Source organism: Acinonyx jubatus, chromosome C1 (assembly GCF_027475565.1).
Source record: "Acinonyx jubatus isolate Ajub_Pintada_27869175 chromosome C1, VMU_Ajub_asm_v1.0, whole genome shotgun sequence".
Taxonomy (NCBI): Eukaryota; Metazoa; Chordata; class Mammalia; order Carnivora; family Felidae; genus Acinonyx; species Acinonyx jubatus.
Window position 1 is genome coordinate 75,960,925 of NC_069381.1, and position 16,666 is coordinate 75,977,590.

Sequence of the window (16,666 nt, forward strand, 5' to 3'; positions counted from 1 at the left end):
GAGAGGGAGACACAGAATCTGAAGTAGGCTCCAGGCTCCGGGCCGTTAGCACAGAGCCCAACGCGGGGCTCGAACCCACAGACTGCGAGATCATGACCTGAGCCGAAGTCAGACACTCAACCGACTGAGCCACCCAGGCGCCCCAAGGGCTTTTTGAATATGACACCTTAACAAGCAACAAAATAGTAAGAGGGATTATATCAAATTAAAAGGCTTCTGTAAACCAAAGGAAACAATCAGAAAGTAAAAAGACACCCTACAGAATGGGAAAAAAATATTTCCAAACCATAAATATAAAAAGGGATTAACACCTCAAACGTATAAACGTACAACTGAATAGCTGGAAAACAAATAATACAATTAGAAATGGTGCAAAGGATCTGAATAGACACTTTTCTTAAAAGATGTATAAATGGCCAACAGGTACATGAAAAGATGCTCAATACCACTAGTGAGTAGAGGTATGCAAATCAAAACCACAATGAGAGAGGGGTGCCTGGATGGTTCAGTCAGTTACGTATCTGACTTCGGCTCAGGTCATGATCTCCTGGTTAGAGGGTTCGAGCCCCATGTCGGGCTCTCTTCTGTCAGCACGAAACCCACTTTGAATCCTCTGTCTCCCCCTCTCTCTGCCCCTACCCCATGCACACGCATGTGCTCTCTCTCAAAAATAAATGAACATTAAACAAAAATTTTAAAAACCACATGAGGTATCACCTCACTCCTGTTAGGATGGTCATGATCAAAAAGACAAGTAACAAATGCTGATAAAGACATAGAGAAAAGGAACCCCTGTATACTGGTGGTGGAAATGTAACTGGCCTAGCCACTACGGAAAACAGCATTTAGTTCCTCAAAAAATAGACCTCCCCTAGGATCCAGCAATTCCTGGGCATTTACCCAAAGAAAACAAAAACACTAACTTGAAAAGATATCTGCTACCTATGTTCATAGCAGATTATTTACAATAACTAAGACATAGAAACAACCTAAGTGTCCAATGACAGACGAACAGATGAAGAAGTTGTGGTAAATATATACAACAGAATATTATTCAGCTGTAAAAAATGAGGAAATCCTGCCATTTACAACATGGGTGGACCCTGAAGGCATTATACTACGTGAAGTAAGTCAGAGAAAGGCAAATAATGTATGACCTCATCTACATGTGGAGTCTAAAAGGAGAAGAAACCCCACAAATTCATGAAGAGACCAAATTTATGGTTACCACAGGTGAGGTGGTGGTGGGAGGAGGGTACTGGAGAAAGGTGGCTAAAAAATACAACTTCCAGTTACAAGATAAATAAGTACTACAGACAGAAGGTACAACATGACGACTATAGTTAACACCACCTTAAGACATACAGGAATGGTGTTAAGAGAGTAAACCCTAAGAGTTCTCATCACAAGGAAAAAAATTCTCAAGTTTTGCTTTTTCTATTTTATCTATATGATGATGGACGCTAACTAAACTAATGGCAGTAATCATTTGACAATGCAGCTGACCCTTGAAAAACACAGGTTTGAACTGTGTGGGCCCAGTTATAAGCAGATTTTTCACAGTACAATACTGTAAATGTATTTTCTCTTCCTCATGATTTTCCTAATAACATTCTCTTTTCTCTAGCTTATTTTATTGCAAGAATGGTACCTAACACATGTCACACAAAATGTGTGTTAATCAACTCTCCATGTTATCGGTAAGTCTTCTGATCAACAGTTGGCTATTAGAATTAAGTTGCTGGGGAGTCAAAAGGTATATACGTGGATTTCTACTGTGGACAGGGTCAGCACCCCTCGCTCCCACGTTATTCAAGGATCAACTGGATATGTAAGTAAAACCATTATGCCGCACACCTTAAGTTTATATAGGGATGCATGCAAATTATATCTCAATAAAACTAAGAAAAAATTAAAAATAACAATAGAGGGGGGAAAAAACAACATGCAAAGGTTGACTGCATTTCTCAAAATAAACAATGACCAATCTGAAAAAAAAAAACACTTAAAATGATACCATTTAAAAAACCATCAAAAAGAATACAGTATTTAGGAATAAACCTAATCAAAGAGGCTAAAGACTTACTACTGAAAAAACTACATTGCCAAAAGAAATTGAAGATGATAAAAGTAAAAGACATCCAGTGTTCATGGATTAGGAGACTTAATAACATTAAAATATTAATACTACTCAAGGTAGATTTAATCCAATCCTTATCAATATCCCAATGGCATTTTTGCAGACAAAAAATTTCATTCTAAAACTTACATGGAATTTCAAGGGACCTTAAATAGCAAAAACAATCTTGAAAAAGAAGAACAAAGTTACAAGTCACACTTACTGATTTTAAAACTTACACAAAGCTACAGTAATCAAAACAGTGTGGTAGTGGTACAGACTACAGACTACACTCCCACATATAAGATCATACGATTTTTTGACAAGGATGTCAAGAACGTTCCAAAGGGATAGACAGTCTTCTCAAAAAATAATGCTGAGAAATCTGAATTAACATGAAAAAGAATGAACTCTTGGACTCTTACTTTCAAATGTTCAATCAACATCATATACCTGGAATAAATACCACCTGCTTGTACTATATAATTGTTTTTACACATTATTTGGTTCAATTTGCTAATATTTTCTTGAGAATTTTTTGTGTCTAAGGTTAGAGATGTTAAGTCTACAGTTTTCTTGTTTTTGTACTTTCTCTGCCTAGTTTTGGTATCAGTGTAATACTAGCTTCATAAAATGAAATGGAAAGTGTTCCCTCTTCCATTTTCTGGAAAAGATTAGATATAATTGGTGTTAATTCTTCTTAGATTTGTTTAAAATAATTCTCCAGTTTGGAATTTTCCAGTTAAACTTCCATCTTGGCCTAAAGATTTCTTTTCTGGAAGTTTCACAATTCTAAATTCAATGTCCTTACTAGTTATTGGTCTATTAAACATTAATTGTGTATTGAGTAAGTTGCAGTTGGTTGTGTTTTTAAGATATTGGGCCATTTCATACTAATTGTTAAATTTATGTCTGTAAAATTGTTCATAGTAAGCTCTTATCATCCCTGTAATATCTATAGGGTCTACAGTGATATCCACCATTACATTATTAAATAGGTAATTTTTATCTACTTTCTATCTTTATCAGTCCTGCTAATTTATCAAGCTTATTGATTTTTCATATAAGTAGCTTTCCATTTCAGTGATTTTTCCCTCTTTAATTTCATTTATTTCTACTCTTAAATTTATTATTTTCATTTTCTGTTTACTTTGGGCTTAGTTTGCTTTTCATTCTCTATTATATGAAATCTTTCCCTTTTCAAATGTAACATTTTAACACTATAAATTTCTCAACATTGCTTCAGCTGCATTCCTTGTATTTTGTTATGTCGTATTTTCATTTCCATTAAATTTCTTTTTCTGAGAATTTTTAAGCCATAGATTATTTAGAAGCAGGTTTAATTTTCAATAGACAGATATTCTCCTATTACTGACCTCTAATTTGATTCCATTATGGTCACAGAACACTCTATATGATTTAGATTCTTATACATTTCTTCAGGCTTGTTTCATTGCTGAAAGGGGTTGTCTATCTTCATGAGTGTTTCATGGGCACTTGATTAAAATGTGTATTCCTATGTGGTTAGGTAGAATGTTCTATATGTGTCATTTAGATCCTGTTGGTTTATCGTATTCAGATTTTTTATATTCTTGCTGGTTTTAGGTCTAATAGTTTTATCAGTTGCTGAGAGGAGAATGTTAAAGTGTTCAATTATAACTGTGGATTTATCGCTTCCTTTTTCAACTTTATCTTCTTTTTTATTTTATTTTTTTAGTGTAGATTAGGGCTCTATCATTTGGTATATACACATTTAGGATCCTTATGTCTTCCTGGTAGATTGATGCTTTTATCATTATTTAATGTACATCTTGGTCTCTAGTAATTTTTTCTATTCTGAAGTCAACTTAACAGAAATTAATGTAACCATTCTTGCCTCTTTTTTAAGTTAATATTTGCATGGTATATCCTTTTTCATCTTTTTATTTCCAGCCTACTTATGTCATTGAATTTGAAGTAAATTTCTTGTAAGCTACATATAATAGAGTTGTGTCTTTCATCTACTCTGTCATTTTCTTTTTTTTTTTTGATTGATATATTTATACCATTGACATTTAAAGTAATTTCCAACCTGCAAATTAAATGTTCCTATTTACCTGTGGCAGGCATGACAGTGTTAGAAGAGCCACTTAAAAATCAGAAGAATAATGACTCAATATAGAGAACCTCACTAAACAGATACAAAAGGAATCAGACAAAACTTTATAAAACACAACCAAATAAATATTCTGGTGCTGAACAACAATTAAAATGAAAAATTTATTAGTGTATTTCAAAAGGAGATCTGAGCAAGTAGAAGAGACTATCAGTGAACGTGAAAGTAGATCAATTGAAATTACATAGTCTGAGAAGTAGAAAGACTAAAGAATGAAGCAAAATGAGGCTAAGAGACCTGTGGACACCATCAAATGTACCAATCTATTTATAATGAGAGATGAAGAAAGAGAGAAAGAGGTAGAAAGAATATTTCAACAAATAATGGACATATATATCCAAAATCTGATTAAAGACATGAAACTGAACAGCCAACAAATTCAACAAACTCCAAGAAAGATAAACTCCAAATAGATCCAGACTAAGTCACATTAACATAAAATGGTCAAAACACAAACACAATGAATGAATAATTAAAGAAACAGGAGAGAAGTCATATACATTGGGCTGTAAGTAAGATTACAAGCTAATTTCTCAGGGTACCTGGGTGGCTCAGTCAGTTAAGTATTGGACTCTTGATTTCGGCTCAGGTCATGATCTCATTAGATCTCATTAGATCAAACCCTATGTAGGGCTCCACACTGGGCATGGAGCCTGCTTAAGATATTCTCTCTCTCGGGGGCGCCTGGGTGGCTCAGTCGGTTAAGCGTCCGACTTCAGCTCAGGTCATGATCTCACAGTCTGTGATTTCGAGCCCTGCGTCGGGCTCTGTGCTGACAGCTCAGAGCCTGGAGCCTGCTTCAGATGCTGTGTCTCCCTCTCTCTCTGCCCCTCCCCTGCTCATGCTCTGTCTCTCTCTGTCTCAAAAATAAATAAAAACATTAAAATAAAATAAAATAAAATAAAAAATCATATTATAAAAAAACAGATATTCTCTCTCTCTCCCCCCCACCCTTGCCGCTCCCCTGCTTGAACATGCTCTCCTCCTCTCTCTCTCTCAAAAAAAAAAAAAAAAAAAGCTAGTTTCTCATCCTATACCATGGAGGCCACAAAGCACTGACATAATAAAGTAGAGAAAGAAAGAGGGGCACCTGGGTGGCTAGTTGGTTAAGCATCTGACTCTCGATTTTGGCTCAGGTCATAATCTCATGGTTTGTGAGATGGAGCCTCTTGTTGGGCTCTGCACTGACAGAGTGGAGCCTGCTTAGGATTCACTCTCTTCCTCCCTCCCTCTCTGCCTCTCCCCTGCTCACACTCTCCCACTCTCTCAAAATAAATAAACTTAAAAAAAAAAAGTGCTGAAAGAAAAAAAATTGACCAAAAATTCTATACCCAGCAAAATTATCCTTAAAAAAAAAAAAAAAAGGAGGATTACAACAGTCTCAGATAAATAAAAGCTGAAGATAGTTGACCACTAGTAGACCTGCCCCACAAGAAATGTTAAAGGGAATCATTCAGCTACAATGAAAGGACATTATATCATAACTCAAAGCTATCAAAAAAAGTAACAATGATAAAGGCAACTACATGTGTAAACATAAAAGCCAGTACTACTGTATAAAGTAACTTAGGACAGTAACAACAAAACAGAAGAACGATGGAGCTGTATAAGAACAGTTTTTACACTACTGATACAGAGCTGGTATTAATTCAAACTACAATGTTATAATCTTAAGATATTAATTGAAATTGCCAAAGTAAACACAAGAGAACTAAAAAATGCACATAAAAGGAAATGAGAGGAAATGAAAATGATGCACAACACAAAGATCAATTAACACAAAAAAGGCAATAATGGACAGAACTACACAGATTATCAATAAGACGAATTGGACGTACCAGACATATACAGAATAATCTACCCAACAACAGCAGAATATACATTCTTTTCAAGTACATATGGAACATTCTTCAGGACAGACCATGTGTTAGGCCACAAAACAAGTCATAAATATTCAAGAATGAAATGATACAAATACCTTTTCTGACCAAAATGGAATGAAACTAGAAATCAATAGCACAAAGAAAACTGGAAATCCACAAATCTGTGAAAATTTAACAACACACTCGTAAACAACCAAAGGGTCAAAACAAAGAGAAAAAGGGAAATTAGAAAATACCTTGAGACAAAGAAAAATGAAAACACAACATAACAAAACTTGTGGAACACAATGAAAGCAATGCTAACAGGGGAAATGTATAGTTGTAAATAAGTTAAAAAAAAGAAAAAATCTTAAATCAACAACCTCACTTTACAACTGTAGAAATTATAAATGGAAAACATTAACACAAAGCTAGAAGAAAGAAGGAAATAATATACATTACAGCAGAGATAAGTGGATAGAGAACACAAAAACAATAGTAAAAACAATGAAACAAAAGGTCGGCTTTATGAAAAGATCAACAAAATTGACAAGTCCTCAGCGAGCTGATTAAGGAAAAACAGAAGACTCGAATTAACATCAATTCTCTTAAAACTCTTCCAAAAAATTGAAGAGGAGGAAACATTTCCAATCTCATTCAATGAGGCCAACATTACTTATTCTGGTACCAAAGCTAGACAAAGACACAAGAAAACTACAGACCAGTATCTCTGATGAATACAAAAAATCCTGAACATAATAAAAGCAAACTGATTTCAATAGCACACTGAAAGGATTATTACACCATGACCAAGTGGGATTTATTCCCAGAAGGCAAAGATGATTGAACACATGAAATCAATCAGTGTAATATACATTAACACAATGAACAAACACTACATAACCACTCAATTGATGCAGAAGAAACATTTAACAAAATGCAACACCATTTCATGATATAAAAACATGGTAAAAAACTAGGAATAGAAGAAAACTACCTCAATATAATAAGGCCCATTTATGAAAAGCACACAAGTAAAAATCACACTCAATGGAAAAGGAAGCTTTTCCTCTAACATCAGGAATAAGACAAGGTTGTATGCTCTTGCTACTCCCATCAAACATAGTACTATAAGTCCTCACAAGAGCAGTTAGGCAAGAAAAAAATAAAGCCATTCAAATTGGAAAGGAAAAAATAAAACTATCTCTCTTCATAGACAACCTTATGCAGAAAACCCAAAAGACATCAAAAAAAAAAAAACCCCAAAACTATTATAACTAAATAAACAAATTCACCAATGTTGTAGGATATAAAATTAACACACAAAAATCAGTTGTATTGGGGCGCCTGGGTGGTTCAGTCAGCTAAGTGTCCAACTTCAGCTCAGGTCATGATCTCATGGTTCGTGGGTTCAAGCCCCACATCGGGCTCTGTGCTGACAGCTCAGAGCCTGGAGCCTGCTTCAGATTTTGTGTCTCCCTCTTTTTCTGCCCCTCCCCCACTTATGCTCTGTCTTTCTCTCTCTCTCTTAAAAACAAATAAACGCTAAAAAAAAAATCAGTTGTGTCTATACATTAATAAACAACCTCGAAACAAATTAACAATCTCATTTACAAAAGCATCAATAAGAATAAAAAACAGGAATAAACTTAACCAAGGAGATGAAAGACTTGTGCACTGAAAATCATAATACGTTGCCAAAGAAAATTAAGAAAAACACAAACGGAAAAATAACCAGTGTTCAAGGACTGGGAGACTTAATAAGTCCATATTATCCAAAGCAATCAACAGATTCAACATAATGACTATCAAATTCCCAATGGCATTTTTGGGGGGAAAAGTAGATAAATTTACCCTAAATTTCATATGAAATCTCAAGGGATCTCAAAAGTCAAAGCAATTTTGAAAAGGAAGAACAAAATTGCATGTCTTACATTTCTTAATTTCAAAATAAATTTGCAAAGCTATAGTAATCAAAACATTCTGGTACTGGCATAAAGACAAACAGACCAAAGGAACCGAAAAGAGAGTCTGGAAATACACTCACAAAACAGTGAAATGATCTCTGCCAAGGATGCCAAAACCTTTCAACAAAAACTGGATACTCTCTTCAACAAATGATACTGGGAAAATGGGATAAACACATACAAAAGGGTGAAGCTGGGTCCTTATTTTATACCATAAACAAAAATTAACTCAAAATGAGCCACAGACCTAAATGTAAGATCTAAAACTATAAAACTTTTAGGAGAAAACATAGAGGAAAAGTCTTCGTGACATTTAACTTGACAATAATTTCTTGAATATGATATCAAAAACACGGACAACAAAAGCAAAAATAGACAAATGGAAGTACATCAAACTTAAAAACTTCCATGCATCAAAAGGCACAATCAGCAGAGTGAACAGGCAGGTAATCTACAGAATGGGAGAAAATATTACCAAATGTAGACATGGTAACTAGTTAATGTCTAAAATATATTTTAAAAATTCTTGCAGAACAAAAAAACAAATAACTCAATTAAAAAATGGGCAAAGGACTTGAAAAGATGTTTCTCTAAATATAATCTACAAATGCCAACAAGCATATGAAAAAAGTGCTCATCATCATTAATCATCAGAGAAAGGCAAATCAAAGCCATAATGAAGTATCACTGCCATCCATTAGGATAGTTCCCTCAAAGAAATGACAGAAAATGACAAATGTTGGTGAAGATGTGGACAACCTAGAACCCTGTGAACTATTTGGGGGACTGTAAAGTGGTGCAAAAACAGGATGGAGGCTCCTAGAAAACTTAGAAATAAAACTATCATATGATCCAGCCATAACAACACTTTGAGGTATATATTCAAAAAAATTTAAGGAAGACTCTTGAAGGATATTTGCATACTCATGTTTATAACAACACTATTCACAATAGCCAAGAGGTGGAAGCAACCCAAACATCTACTGATGGATAAATCAATAAAGGAAATGTGGTATATAAATACAATGAAATACTATACAGCCTTAAACAGGAAGAAAATCCTGTCACAAGCTACCAAATGGATGAAGCTTAAGAACATTATGCTAAGTGAAATAAGTCAGTCACAAAAAGGCAAATATTATATGATTCCATTTATATGAGGTATCTAAAATAGTCAAATTCATGAGAACACAAAGTTGAATGTGGTCACCAGGGGCTGGGAGGAAGGGCAAAATGGGAAGCTGTTATTTAATCGGTATCGAGTTTCAGATTTACAAAATGAAAAAGTTCTGGATATCTGTTTCACAAAATATACTTCAAAAGTATACTGTGAATATACTTAATACTATTGAACCATAAACTTGAAAATGATTAAGATGTGCATAGTAGCACTATTCACAAGAGCCTGAAGTTTTAAGCAACCCAAATGTCCATCCACAGGTGAACGGATAAAGAAACTATAGCACAGCCATACAACAGAATGTTATTCTTATTCAGGCATAAAAAGAAATGAAGTACTCATATGGTACAACATGGATCAGCCTCAAAAACATTATGCTAAGTGAAAGAAGCCAGACACAAAAGGTTACATACTGTACAAGGCATTTCATATGAAATATCCAGGATAAGCAAAGTCATAGAGATAATAAGCAGATTAGTGGTTGCCAAGGGCTGTGGGTAGAGGGAAGAACGAGGACTGACTGCTTACTGGGTACAGGGTTTCTTTGCGTGTGATGAAACATAATGAAACTGATTACAGGTATAACTGCATAATATTGTAAATCTAAAAGGTCACTAAATTTTATACTTTAAAATTAATAATATATTTTAGGTTAATTGTACCTTCAAGAAAAAAAATCAATTGCATTTCCATATACTAACAATGAACATACAAAACCTGAAGTTAAAATCACAATACTATCTCCTTAATGAAACATAAAATACCTGTGTGCTGAAATTCCAAACGCTAATGAAAGAAATAAACACCTAAATAATGGAGAGACAGATTGGAAGATGAATCAATATAGTATAGACTTATTCTTCCCAAACTGATCTACAGGTCTATTACAAATTCTATCAAACCCTGGGAATGATTTTGATAAACATAAACAAGCTTATTTTAAACTTTATATGAAAAGGTACAGGCTTAGATTAGCTAAAATAAACTTGAAAAGAATAAAGTGGGAAAATCATTACAGCATATTATATCACAGTATACTACAACATATTATACACTTAAATTACAACACAGTGTACACCTATAATCGTCAAGACAGCATGGTACTGGATAGACATAGACCAAAGGAACAGAATAGGAACCCAGAAACAGATCCACACAAATATGCCTGACTAATTTTTGACAAAGCTCCAAAAGCAGTTCATAGAGGAAAGATAGCCTTTGCAACAAAATGGTGCTAGAGAAATTAAATGTCCATAGGACAAAGAAGAACCACAAACTGAATCTTACAACTCATAAAAAACTAACTCAGAATGGATCACCACAGACTTGAATGTAAAAAGCAAATCTACAAATTTTTAGAAAAAAAAAATAAGGAAATCTCTTCAGGATTTAGAGCAAAGAATTCCTAGACCCTGACAACAAGAGCACAATTGAAAAAAAAAAAAAAAGATAAACCGAATATCATCAAAATCTGAAATTTTAAAGACCTTGTCAAGAGGATAAAAACACAACTTACAGACTGGGAGAAAGTACTTAGAAACCCCTTATCTGACAAAGGACCAGTAGCTCTAATATGTAACTCTCAAAACAACAGTAAAATAAGTAAATAAGCAATCCAATTAGAAATTGAGCAAAAGACATGAACAGACATTTCATTTAAGAGGAGATAAAAAATGCAAAAAAATCACTTGAAAAGATGTTGAGCATCATAAGCCATTACGGAAATCCAAATTAAAAACACAATGAGATATCACTACACACTTTTCAGAATGGCTACAGTAGAAAAAAATTCAAAATTACTTCTAGCACCTAATGCTTGCAAGAATATAGAGAAACTGGATCACTTATTTACTATTGAAAAACAATTTGGCCAGCTGTGATAAAACTAAACATGTAGCTAGCATTTGTACTCAGCAACTGCACTCTGGGGCATTTATCCTAGAGAAATCGTAACTGATGTTTATACACAAACCTGTACACAAATGTTCATATAAGCTTTATTCATAATAGCCCCAAAATGGAAATAATCTAGACTTCTGTTCTTCCATAGGTGAAGAGTTAAACTGTGAAACACTGACACCATGGAATACTACTTAGCAATAAAAACAATGAACTAATCAATGTATATATACAACTTGGATGAATCTTGAGGGAACTGTCCTGATAGAAAAAAACAACACCAAAATGTTGTACATTTGTATATACATATGATTCCATTTATATAACATTCCTGAAATGAAAAAAATTACAGAAATTGCAAACATTATTGCTTACAAGGGATTAGAGAATGGGGAGAGAGGAAGCAAGTAAGTTATGAAATGGCATCATTAGGCACTGTTGGAAGGGAAGAACACAGAAGGAATAAAGTATAAATATGTATGGTTATAGGGAAATTTAAGGGGGAGAATATTACTTAAATAAAAGTATAACGTTTTATAAGCTAGAAAAACTAACTTGTCTGCCACTCTGTCATCTAACTAAAAATAAAATTTGATTAGATATTAAATATTATATGTAAGTAGTGACATTATTCAACAAATATTTATTGAGTATCTCTGTAAGAAGAACTACTCTAGATGGTGAGTATACAATGGTGAACAAAGCAGGCTCATATATAACTTTTCTCCAAATGATTTTCTCTACCTGCCCCCCCCCCCCACCTACATCCCCCTCCAAATGATTTTCTGAATCATGAGTAACCTTAAGTCTTCAGGACTGTTTTAACCTAAACTTTGCTACTCAGACTGAAAAATGTCTCCATCACCAAATATTATCAGAATTCATATTTAGCTACTATGTACTAGACAATGTTAATGGAAATCCAAGACTTAAGACATTTAACATACTCTTAGCAACTCAAGTATCTTTGGTAAGATTCCTGCCATCAATAGTATGATTATTTATTCATTAATGGTATTAAATCTTGTTTAATTAATAAGGAGAGGCCAGAAACTCTAATAAAAACAGCATCGCATAAATCTATAAGGAGCAAACCATTTTTCAATAATCTTTAAGTCTTTTTATTCCCCCTACCACCACTCTGAAGTCAGGCCAGTATTCTCCTGCTATTAACTGGTCATCCTGAATCCAATCTAGCTTCTCCAATCTGTTCTCCACATGTTTGTTTTTTTTTTTAATCTTTATTTATTTTTGAGAAAGAGAGACAGAGCATGAGAGGTGGAGGGGCAGAGACAGAGGGTGACACAGAATCGGAAGCAGGCTCCAGGCTCTGAGCTGTCAGCCCAGAGCCCCATGCATGGCTTGAATTCATGAACCATGAGATCATGACCTGAGGTGAAGTCAGATGCTCAACCGACTGAGCCACCCAGGTACCCCTATTCTCCACATTTTAATTAGGGATGTTTTTCTTTTGTTGCTGTTTTTTTTTTTTTTTAATTTGAGAGAGAGAGAGCAAGAGAGCGAGAGAGAGCAAGCAAGAGAGCACACGTGGGAAAGAGGGGCAGAGGAAGAGAGAGATTCAACACAGAGTTTGATCCCATAACCCTGGGATCACGACCTGAGCCAAAACCAAGAGTTGGATGCTCAACCAGCTAAGCTACCCAGGTGCCCCAATTAGGGATGTTTTTTCTAAAAAACAGATCTGATCATGTCACTTCTTCACATTTTAACTCCTTAAAATGATGTCTCATTAGAGTTAATCCAACTCCTTTATTTTTTTTTAATGTCTATTTGCATGTCTATTTTTGTCTTTAATGTCTATTTAATGTCTACTGACAGAGAGCAACAGATCATTAGCGGGGAAGGGGCAGAGAGAGAGAGAGACAGAATCTGAAGGAGACTCCAGGCTCTAAGCTGTCAGCACAGAGCTTGATGTGGGGCTTGAATTCACCAACTGTGGGATCATGACCTGAGCCACCCAGGCAACCCAATCCAAACTTCTTAAAATGGTTTATAAAGCCCTCAATAAAATATCTTAAGACTTACTCTCCCTTTTATCTCTTGACACTACCAGCTCCTCCCCCTCACTCCATGTAGAACTCTACACTCAAGATATGCCACATTTTTGGGGTGCCTGGGTGGCTCAGTCAGTTAAGCCTCTGACTTGATTTCAGCTGGGGTCATGATCTCATAGTTTGTGGGATTCTCCTCCCTCTCTCTTTGCCCCTCCCCCACATGAGCTCCTTCTCTATCAAAATAGACATAAACAATTTTTTTAAAAAAGATACATTTTTTTTTCAGTTGCTCCAATCTTCCCTTCTCTTTTCTCTCATCTTTTCCACATGTTATTTCTTTTACTAACAACAGTCCTTCCCCAAATTTTTATCTAGATAAATCATTAACAGTTCTTCCAGGTTTTAGTTTAAATGTCACTTCTTGGCATATTTCCATTCAATCATTCAATAAATCTTTACTAAATGCTTATTGAGAGTCAAGTGCTATACTCCGTGCTTACATATTAGTAAATAAAACAGACGTGGTCCTTGCCATCCAGGAACACAAACTCTAACAACACTAATCACATTTTATTGTAATTACATGTTTCATCATCTTTCCTCTTCATACTAATAACTAGTATCAGTTACAAGCCAAAACCAATGTAGCTGTAATAACCAACTCAGAAAACAATGAATAAATCAATAAAATCTTAAGTATACTGATAACTGATCATATGACAGATATACCCATAGTTCCCAGCCTTGATAGAAGACCCTAAAATGTTTCAAATATCTCTTCAATGGTCAGTCATCTCAAAAGAACAGCAGATTAGAGGTCAGAAGACTTATGTTCTAATTCTTCTATCTTTGCAATTCTCTATCTGACTTCACACTAGTCTTTTATTATTTACAAATCACATACTCTTAAGTACAACAGTGTAATACATAAGTGAATGATCAATATGGAGTCTTTCACAGTATAATTTATTTCTTGATTGGTTCAAAATTAGACTTGTTAAAAAAGTTTAGGGGGCAGCTGGGTGGCTCAGTCGGTTAAGCGTCTGACTCATGATATCGGCTCAGGTCATGATCTCACAGTTCATGAGTTTGAGCCCCACATCGGGTTCTGTGCTGATGGTGCAGAGTCTGCTTGGGATTCTGTCTCTCCATCTCTCTGTCCCTGCCCTACTTTGTACACGCACACTCTCTCTCTCTCAAAATAAATAAATAAACTTAAAAAAAATTAAAAAATAAAGATAAAGTTTGAAAAACAGAACAAGGAAACCATTTTAAATAATGACTTCCAAAACTATAATAAATTATAAACTTTAGTACACTTAAAATGCCAGTAATTTTGATAACACAGACATCCAGTTAAATGAAACCATTTTATAAAATAATTTCTAGCAACTAAAATAAGACTTTTAGTTCATACTCCCTCTGCCCACATTTTCCCAAGGCCATCCTACAATCAAAATCCTACTCTTTTCTTCAAGGCCCAACTCAAACACCACCTTCCTTCAACAAAGCCCTTCCTGATCTTTCCCTTCAAAATTCCCCTATATATTATGTTCATGAGCTATAATTAGCTATATGGCACTGAGAATTCAAATTACCAATGCACACTTAAACATATAGCAAAGTGCCTAGAACATTATGTTTCAGTTAAGGCTTACTGAATATCTTGTTTTATTTAGCACCTCTATTTATAGTTTAGACCTACCACAGAAGGTTAAACTATAGTAATATCAAAATTCTTTGGTTTGACAGGGCAGTTTTATGGTTCCCTGTTCACACATTGGAATGACATTTGCCACTTTGCCTTTAACTGTCAAGTTGAAAACCACTTCAGATTTGAGGATAAACTTTTATAACAAGTACAGGTCTAGATGAAACTTTCTTTGGAAAAACAGAATGAGAAAATAGTTTCCAAAACAAATCAATGCAGCCTACTTAACCTTTTAGACAAATTAAACAACAAAGTGAAACCAAGGATGAGTTTTCAGAGGTATAGGCAAACAGATATAATCATATCCAGGAGAAAAGGCATCACATTGGAAAATACTACACAAAAAAATACACCCCAAAGAAGGCAATAAAAACAATTCAGAGAAAGCCATCATAATGTTAAGGATTTTCTCAGCTCTTTTTTTTTTTTATCTTAAATTTAGTAATTTCTACAAGCTAGATAAGAGACATTTACAGCTTATCACACATGCTGAGGGTGGTAAACACACACATACACATACACACACACACACACACACACACAGTTTTCTAAAGCTTTAGTTACAAGAAACAACAGCTTTTGAGCAGCATGTTATTAATCTAAATTTAATTAACCTAATACTTAGTAATGGTTTTTATTTTTATTTTATTTACAGACTACACTAGCATTAGTTTGGAGCAAATTACAAAGAAATCCATCACAAGGAAATATGTGTTCTAAGTAAACAGTATGAAGGTAACAAGACAAACAATCTGATTATTCAATATTAAATAACTGAATGCAACACATAAAACACAATAGTATGTTAATTGGTGGATTTAACAATAAAGGAGAAAAATCTTTGCCAATTATATATTCTTTGATGGAATTAAGTTATGATGAAGGGGACATAGCAAACCTTTGAGGAATCTCACAACTAAAGGAATACACCAGCCTTCTCTAGGCTCAGACCTTGTTTGTGGCAACATAGCTAAGCACGCCAAGAAAGTCGGAATTGTCATAAATACAGGACTCATTATGGTGCCTCTCTCAGGAAAATGGTGAAGAATAATGAAATAAGCCAGCACATCAAGTACACTTGCTCCTTCTGGGGCAAAACCAAGATAAAAAGACAAGCTGTGGGCATCTGGCGTTGGGATTCCTGCGTGAAAATGGTAGTTGGTAGTGCCTGGACCTGCAACACCACCTCCACTGCCACAGTAAAGTCTGCCATCAGAAGAATGAAGGAGCTCAATGACCAGTAGAAACTCTACCATTTGAAACACCGCTATGCTATAATGAGTGGGTTCCTTTTGTAGCAAAATTACTTTGGCTTGTTGTTAAATTTATTAATTTGATGTTCCAATTTGTGTCACATTAATTTTGCTTTCTCAAAAGACCTAGAAATTTAAAATCCTTCTAATTAAAAAAAATGCACCAATAAATACACTTTTCACTGATTAGACTGACATGGATTAAAACACAAGTTAATATTCAGTGGGGTGTGGGGAAAGAGATATTCTCAAACACTGCTAACAAAAATGTTAAGTGATACAATCTTATTGCAATTTTGCAATATATATCAGAAATTAAAATGCACCTATACACTCACCTGCAATCCACTGCTACAAATTATCCTACATTCTCACACAATTCCAATAATTTACTGAAATATATATACAGTGAAGAATATTGATTGCAGCATTATATAAACAGGAAAAAACCCTGAGATTTACCCAAGTATCTCTATCAGTAAGGAAACAATTATATTAAATGTAA

At 34.5% G+C, this 16,666-nt stretch overlaps 1 protein-coding gene and 1 pseudogene across 26 annotated transcripts in view; one reads left to right on the plus strand and one right to left on the minus strand.

Annotated features, from left to right (window-relative positions):
• Positions 1 to 16,666, minus strand: part of ZNF644 (zinc finger protein 644) — a 103,428-nt gene that overhangs the window by 52,950 nt on the left and 33,812 nt on the right. The gene's annotated exons all lie outside the window — the stretch shown is intronic.
• LOC106968098 (60S ribosomal protein L37a-like) lies at positions 1,149 to 16,651 on the plus strand (annotated as a pseudogene).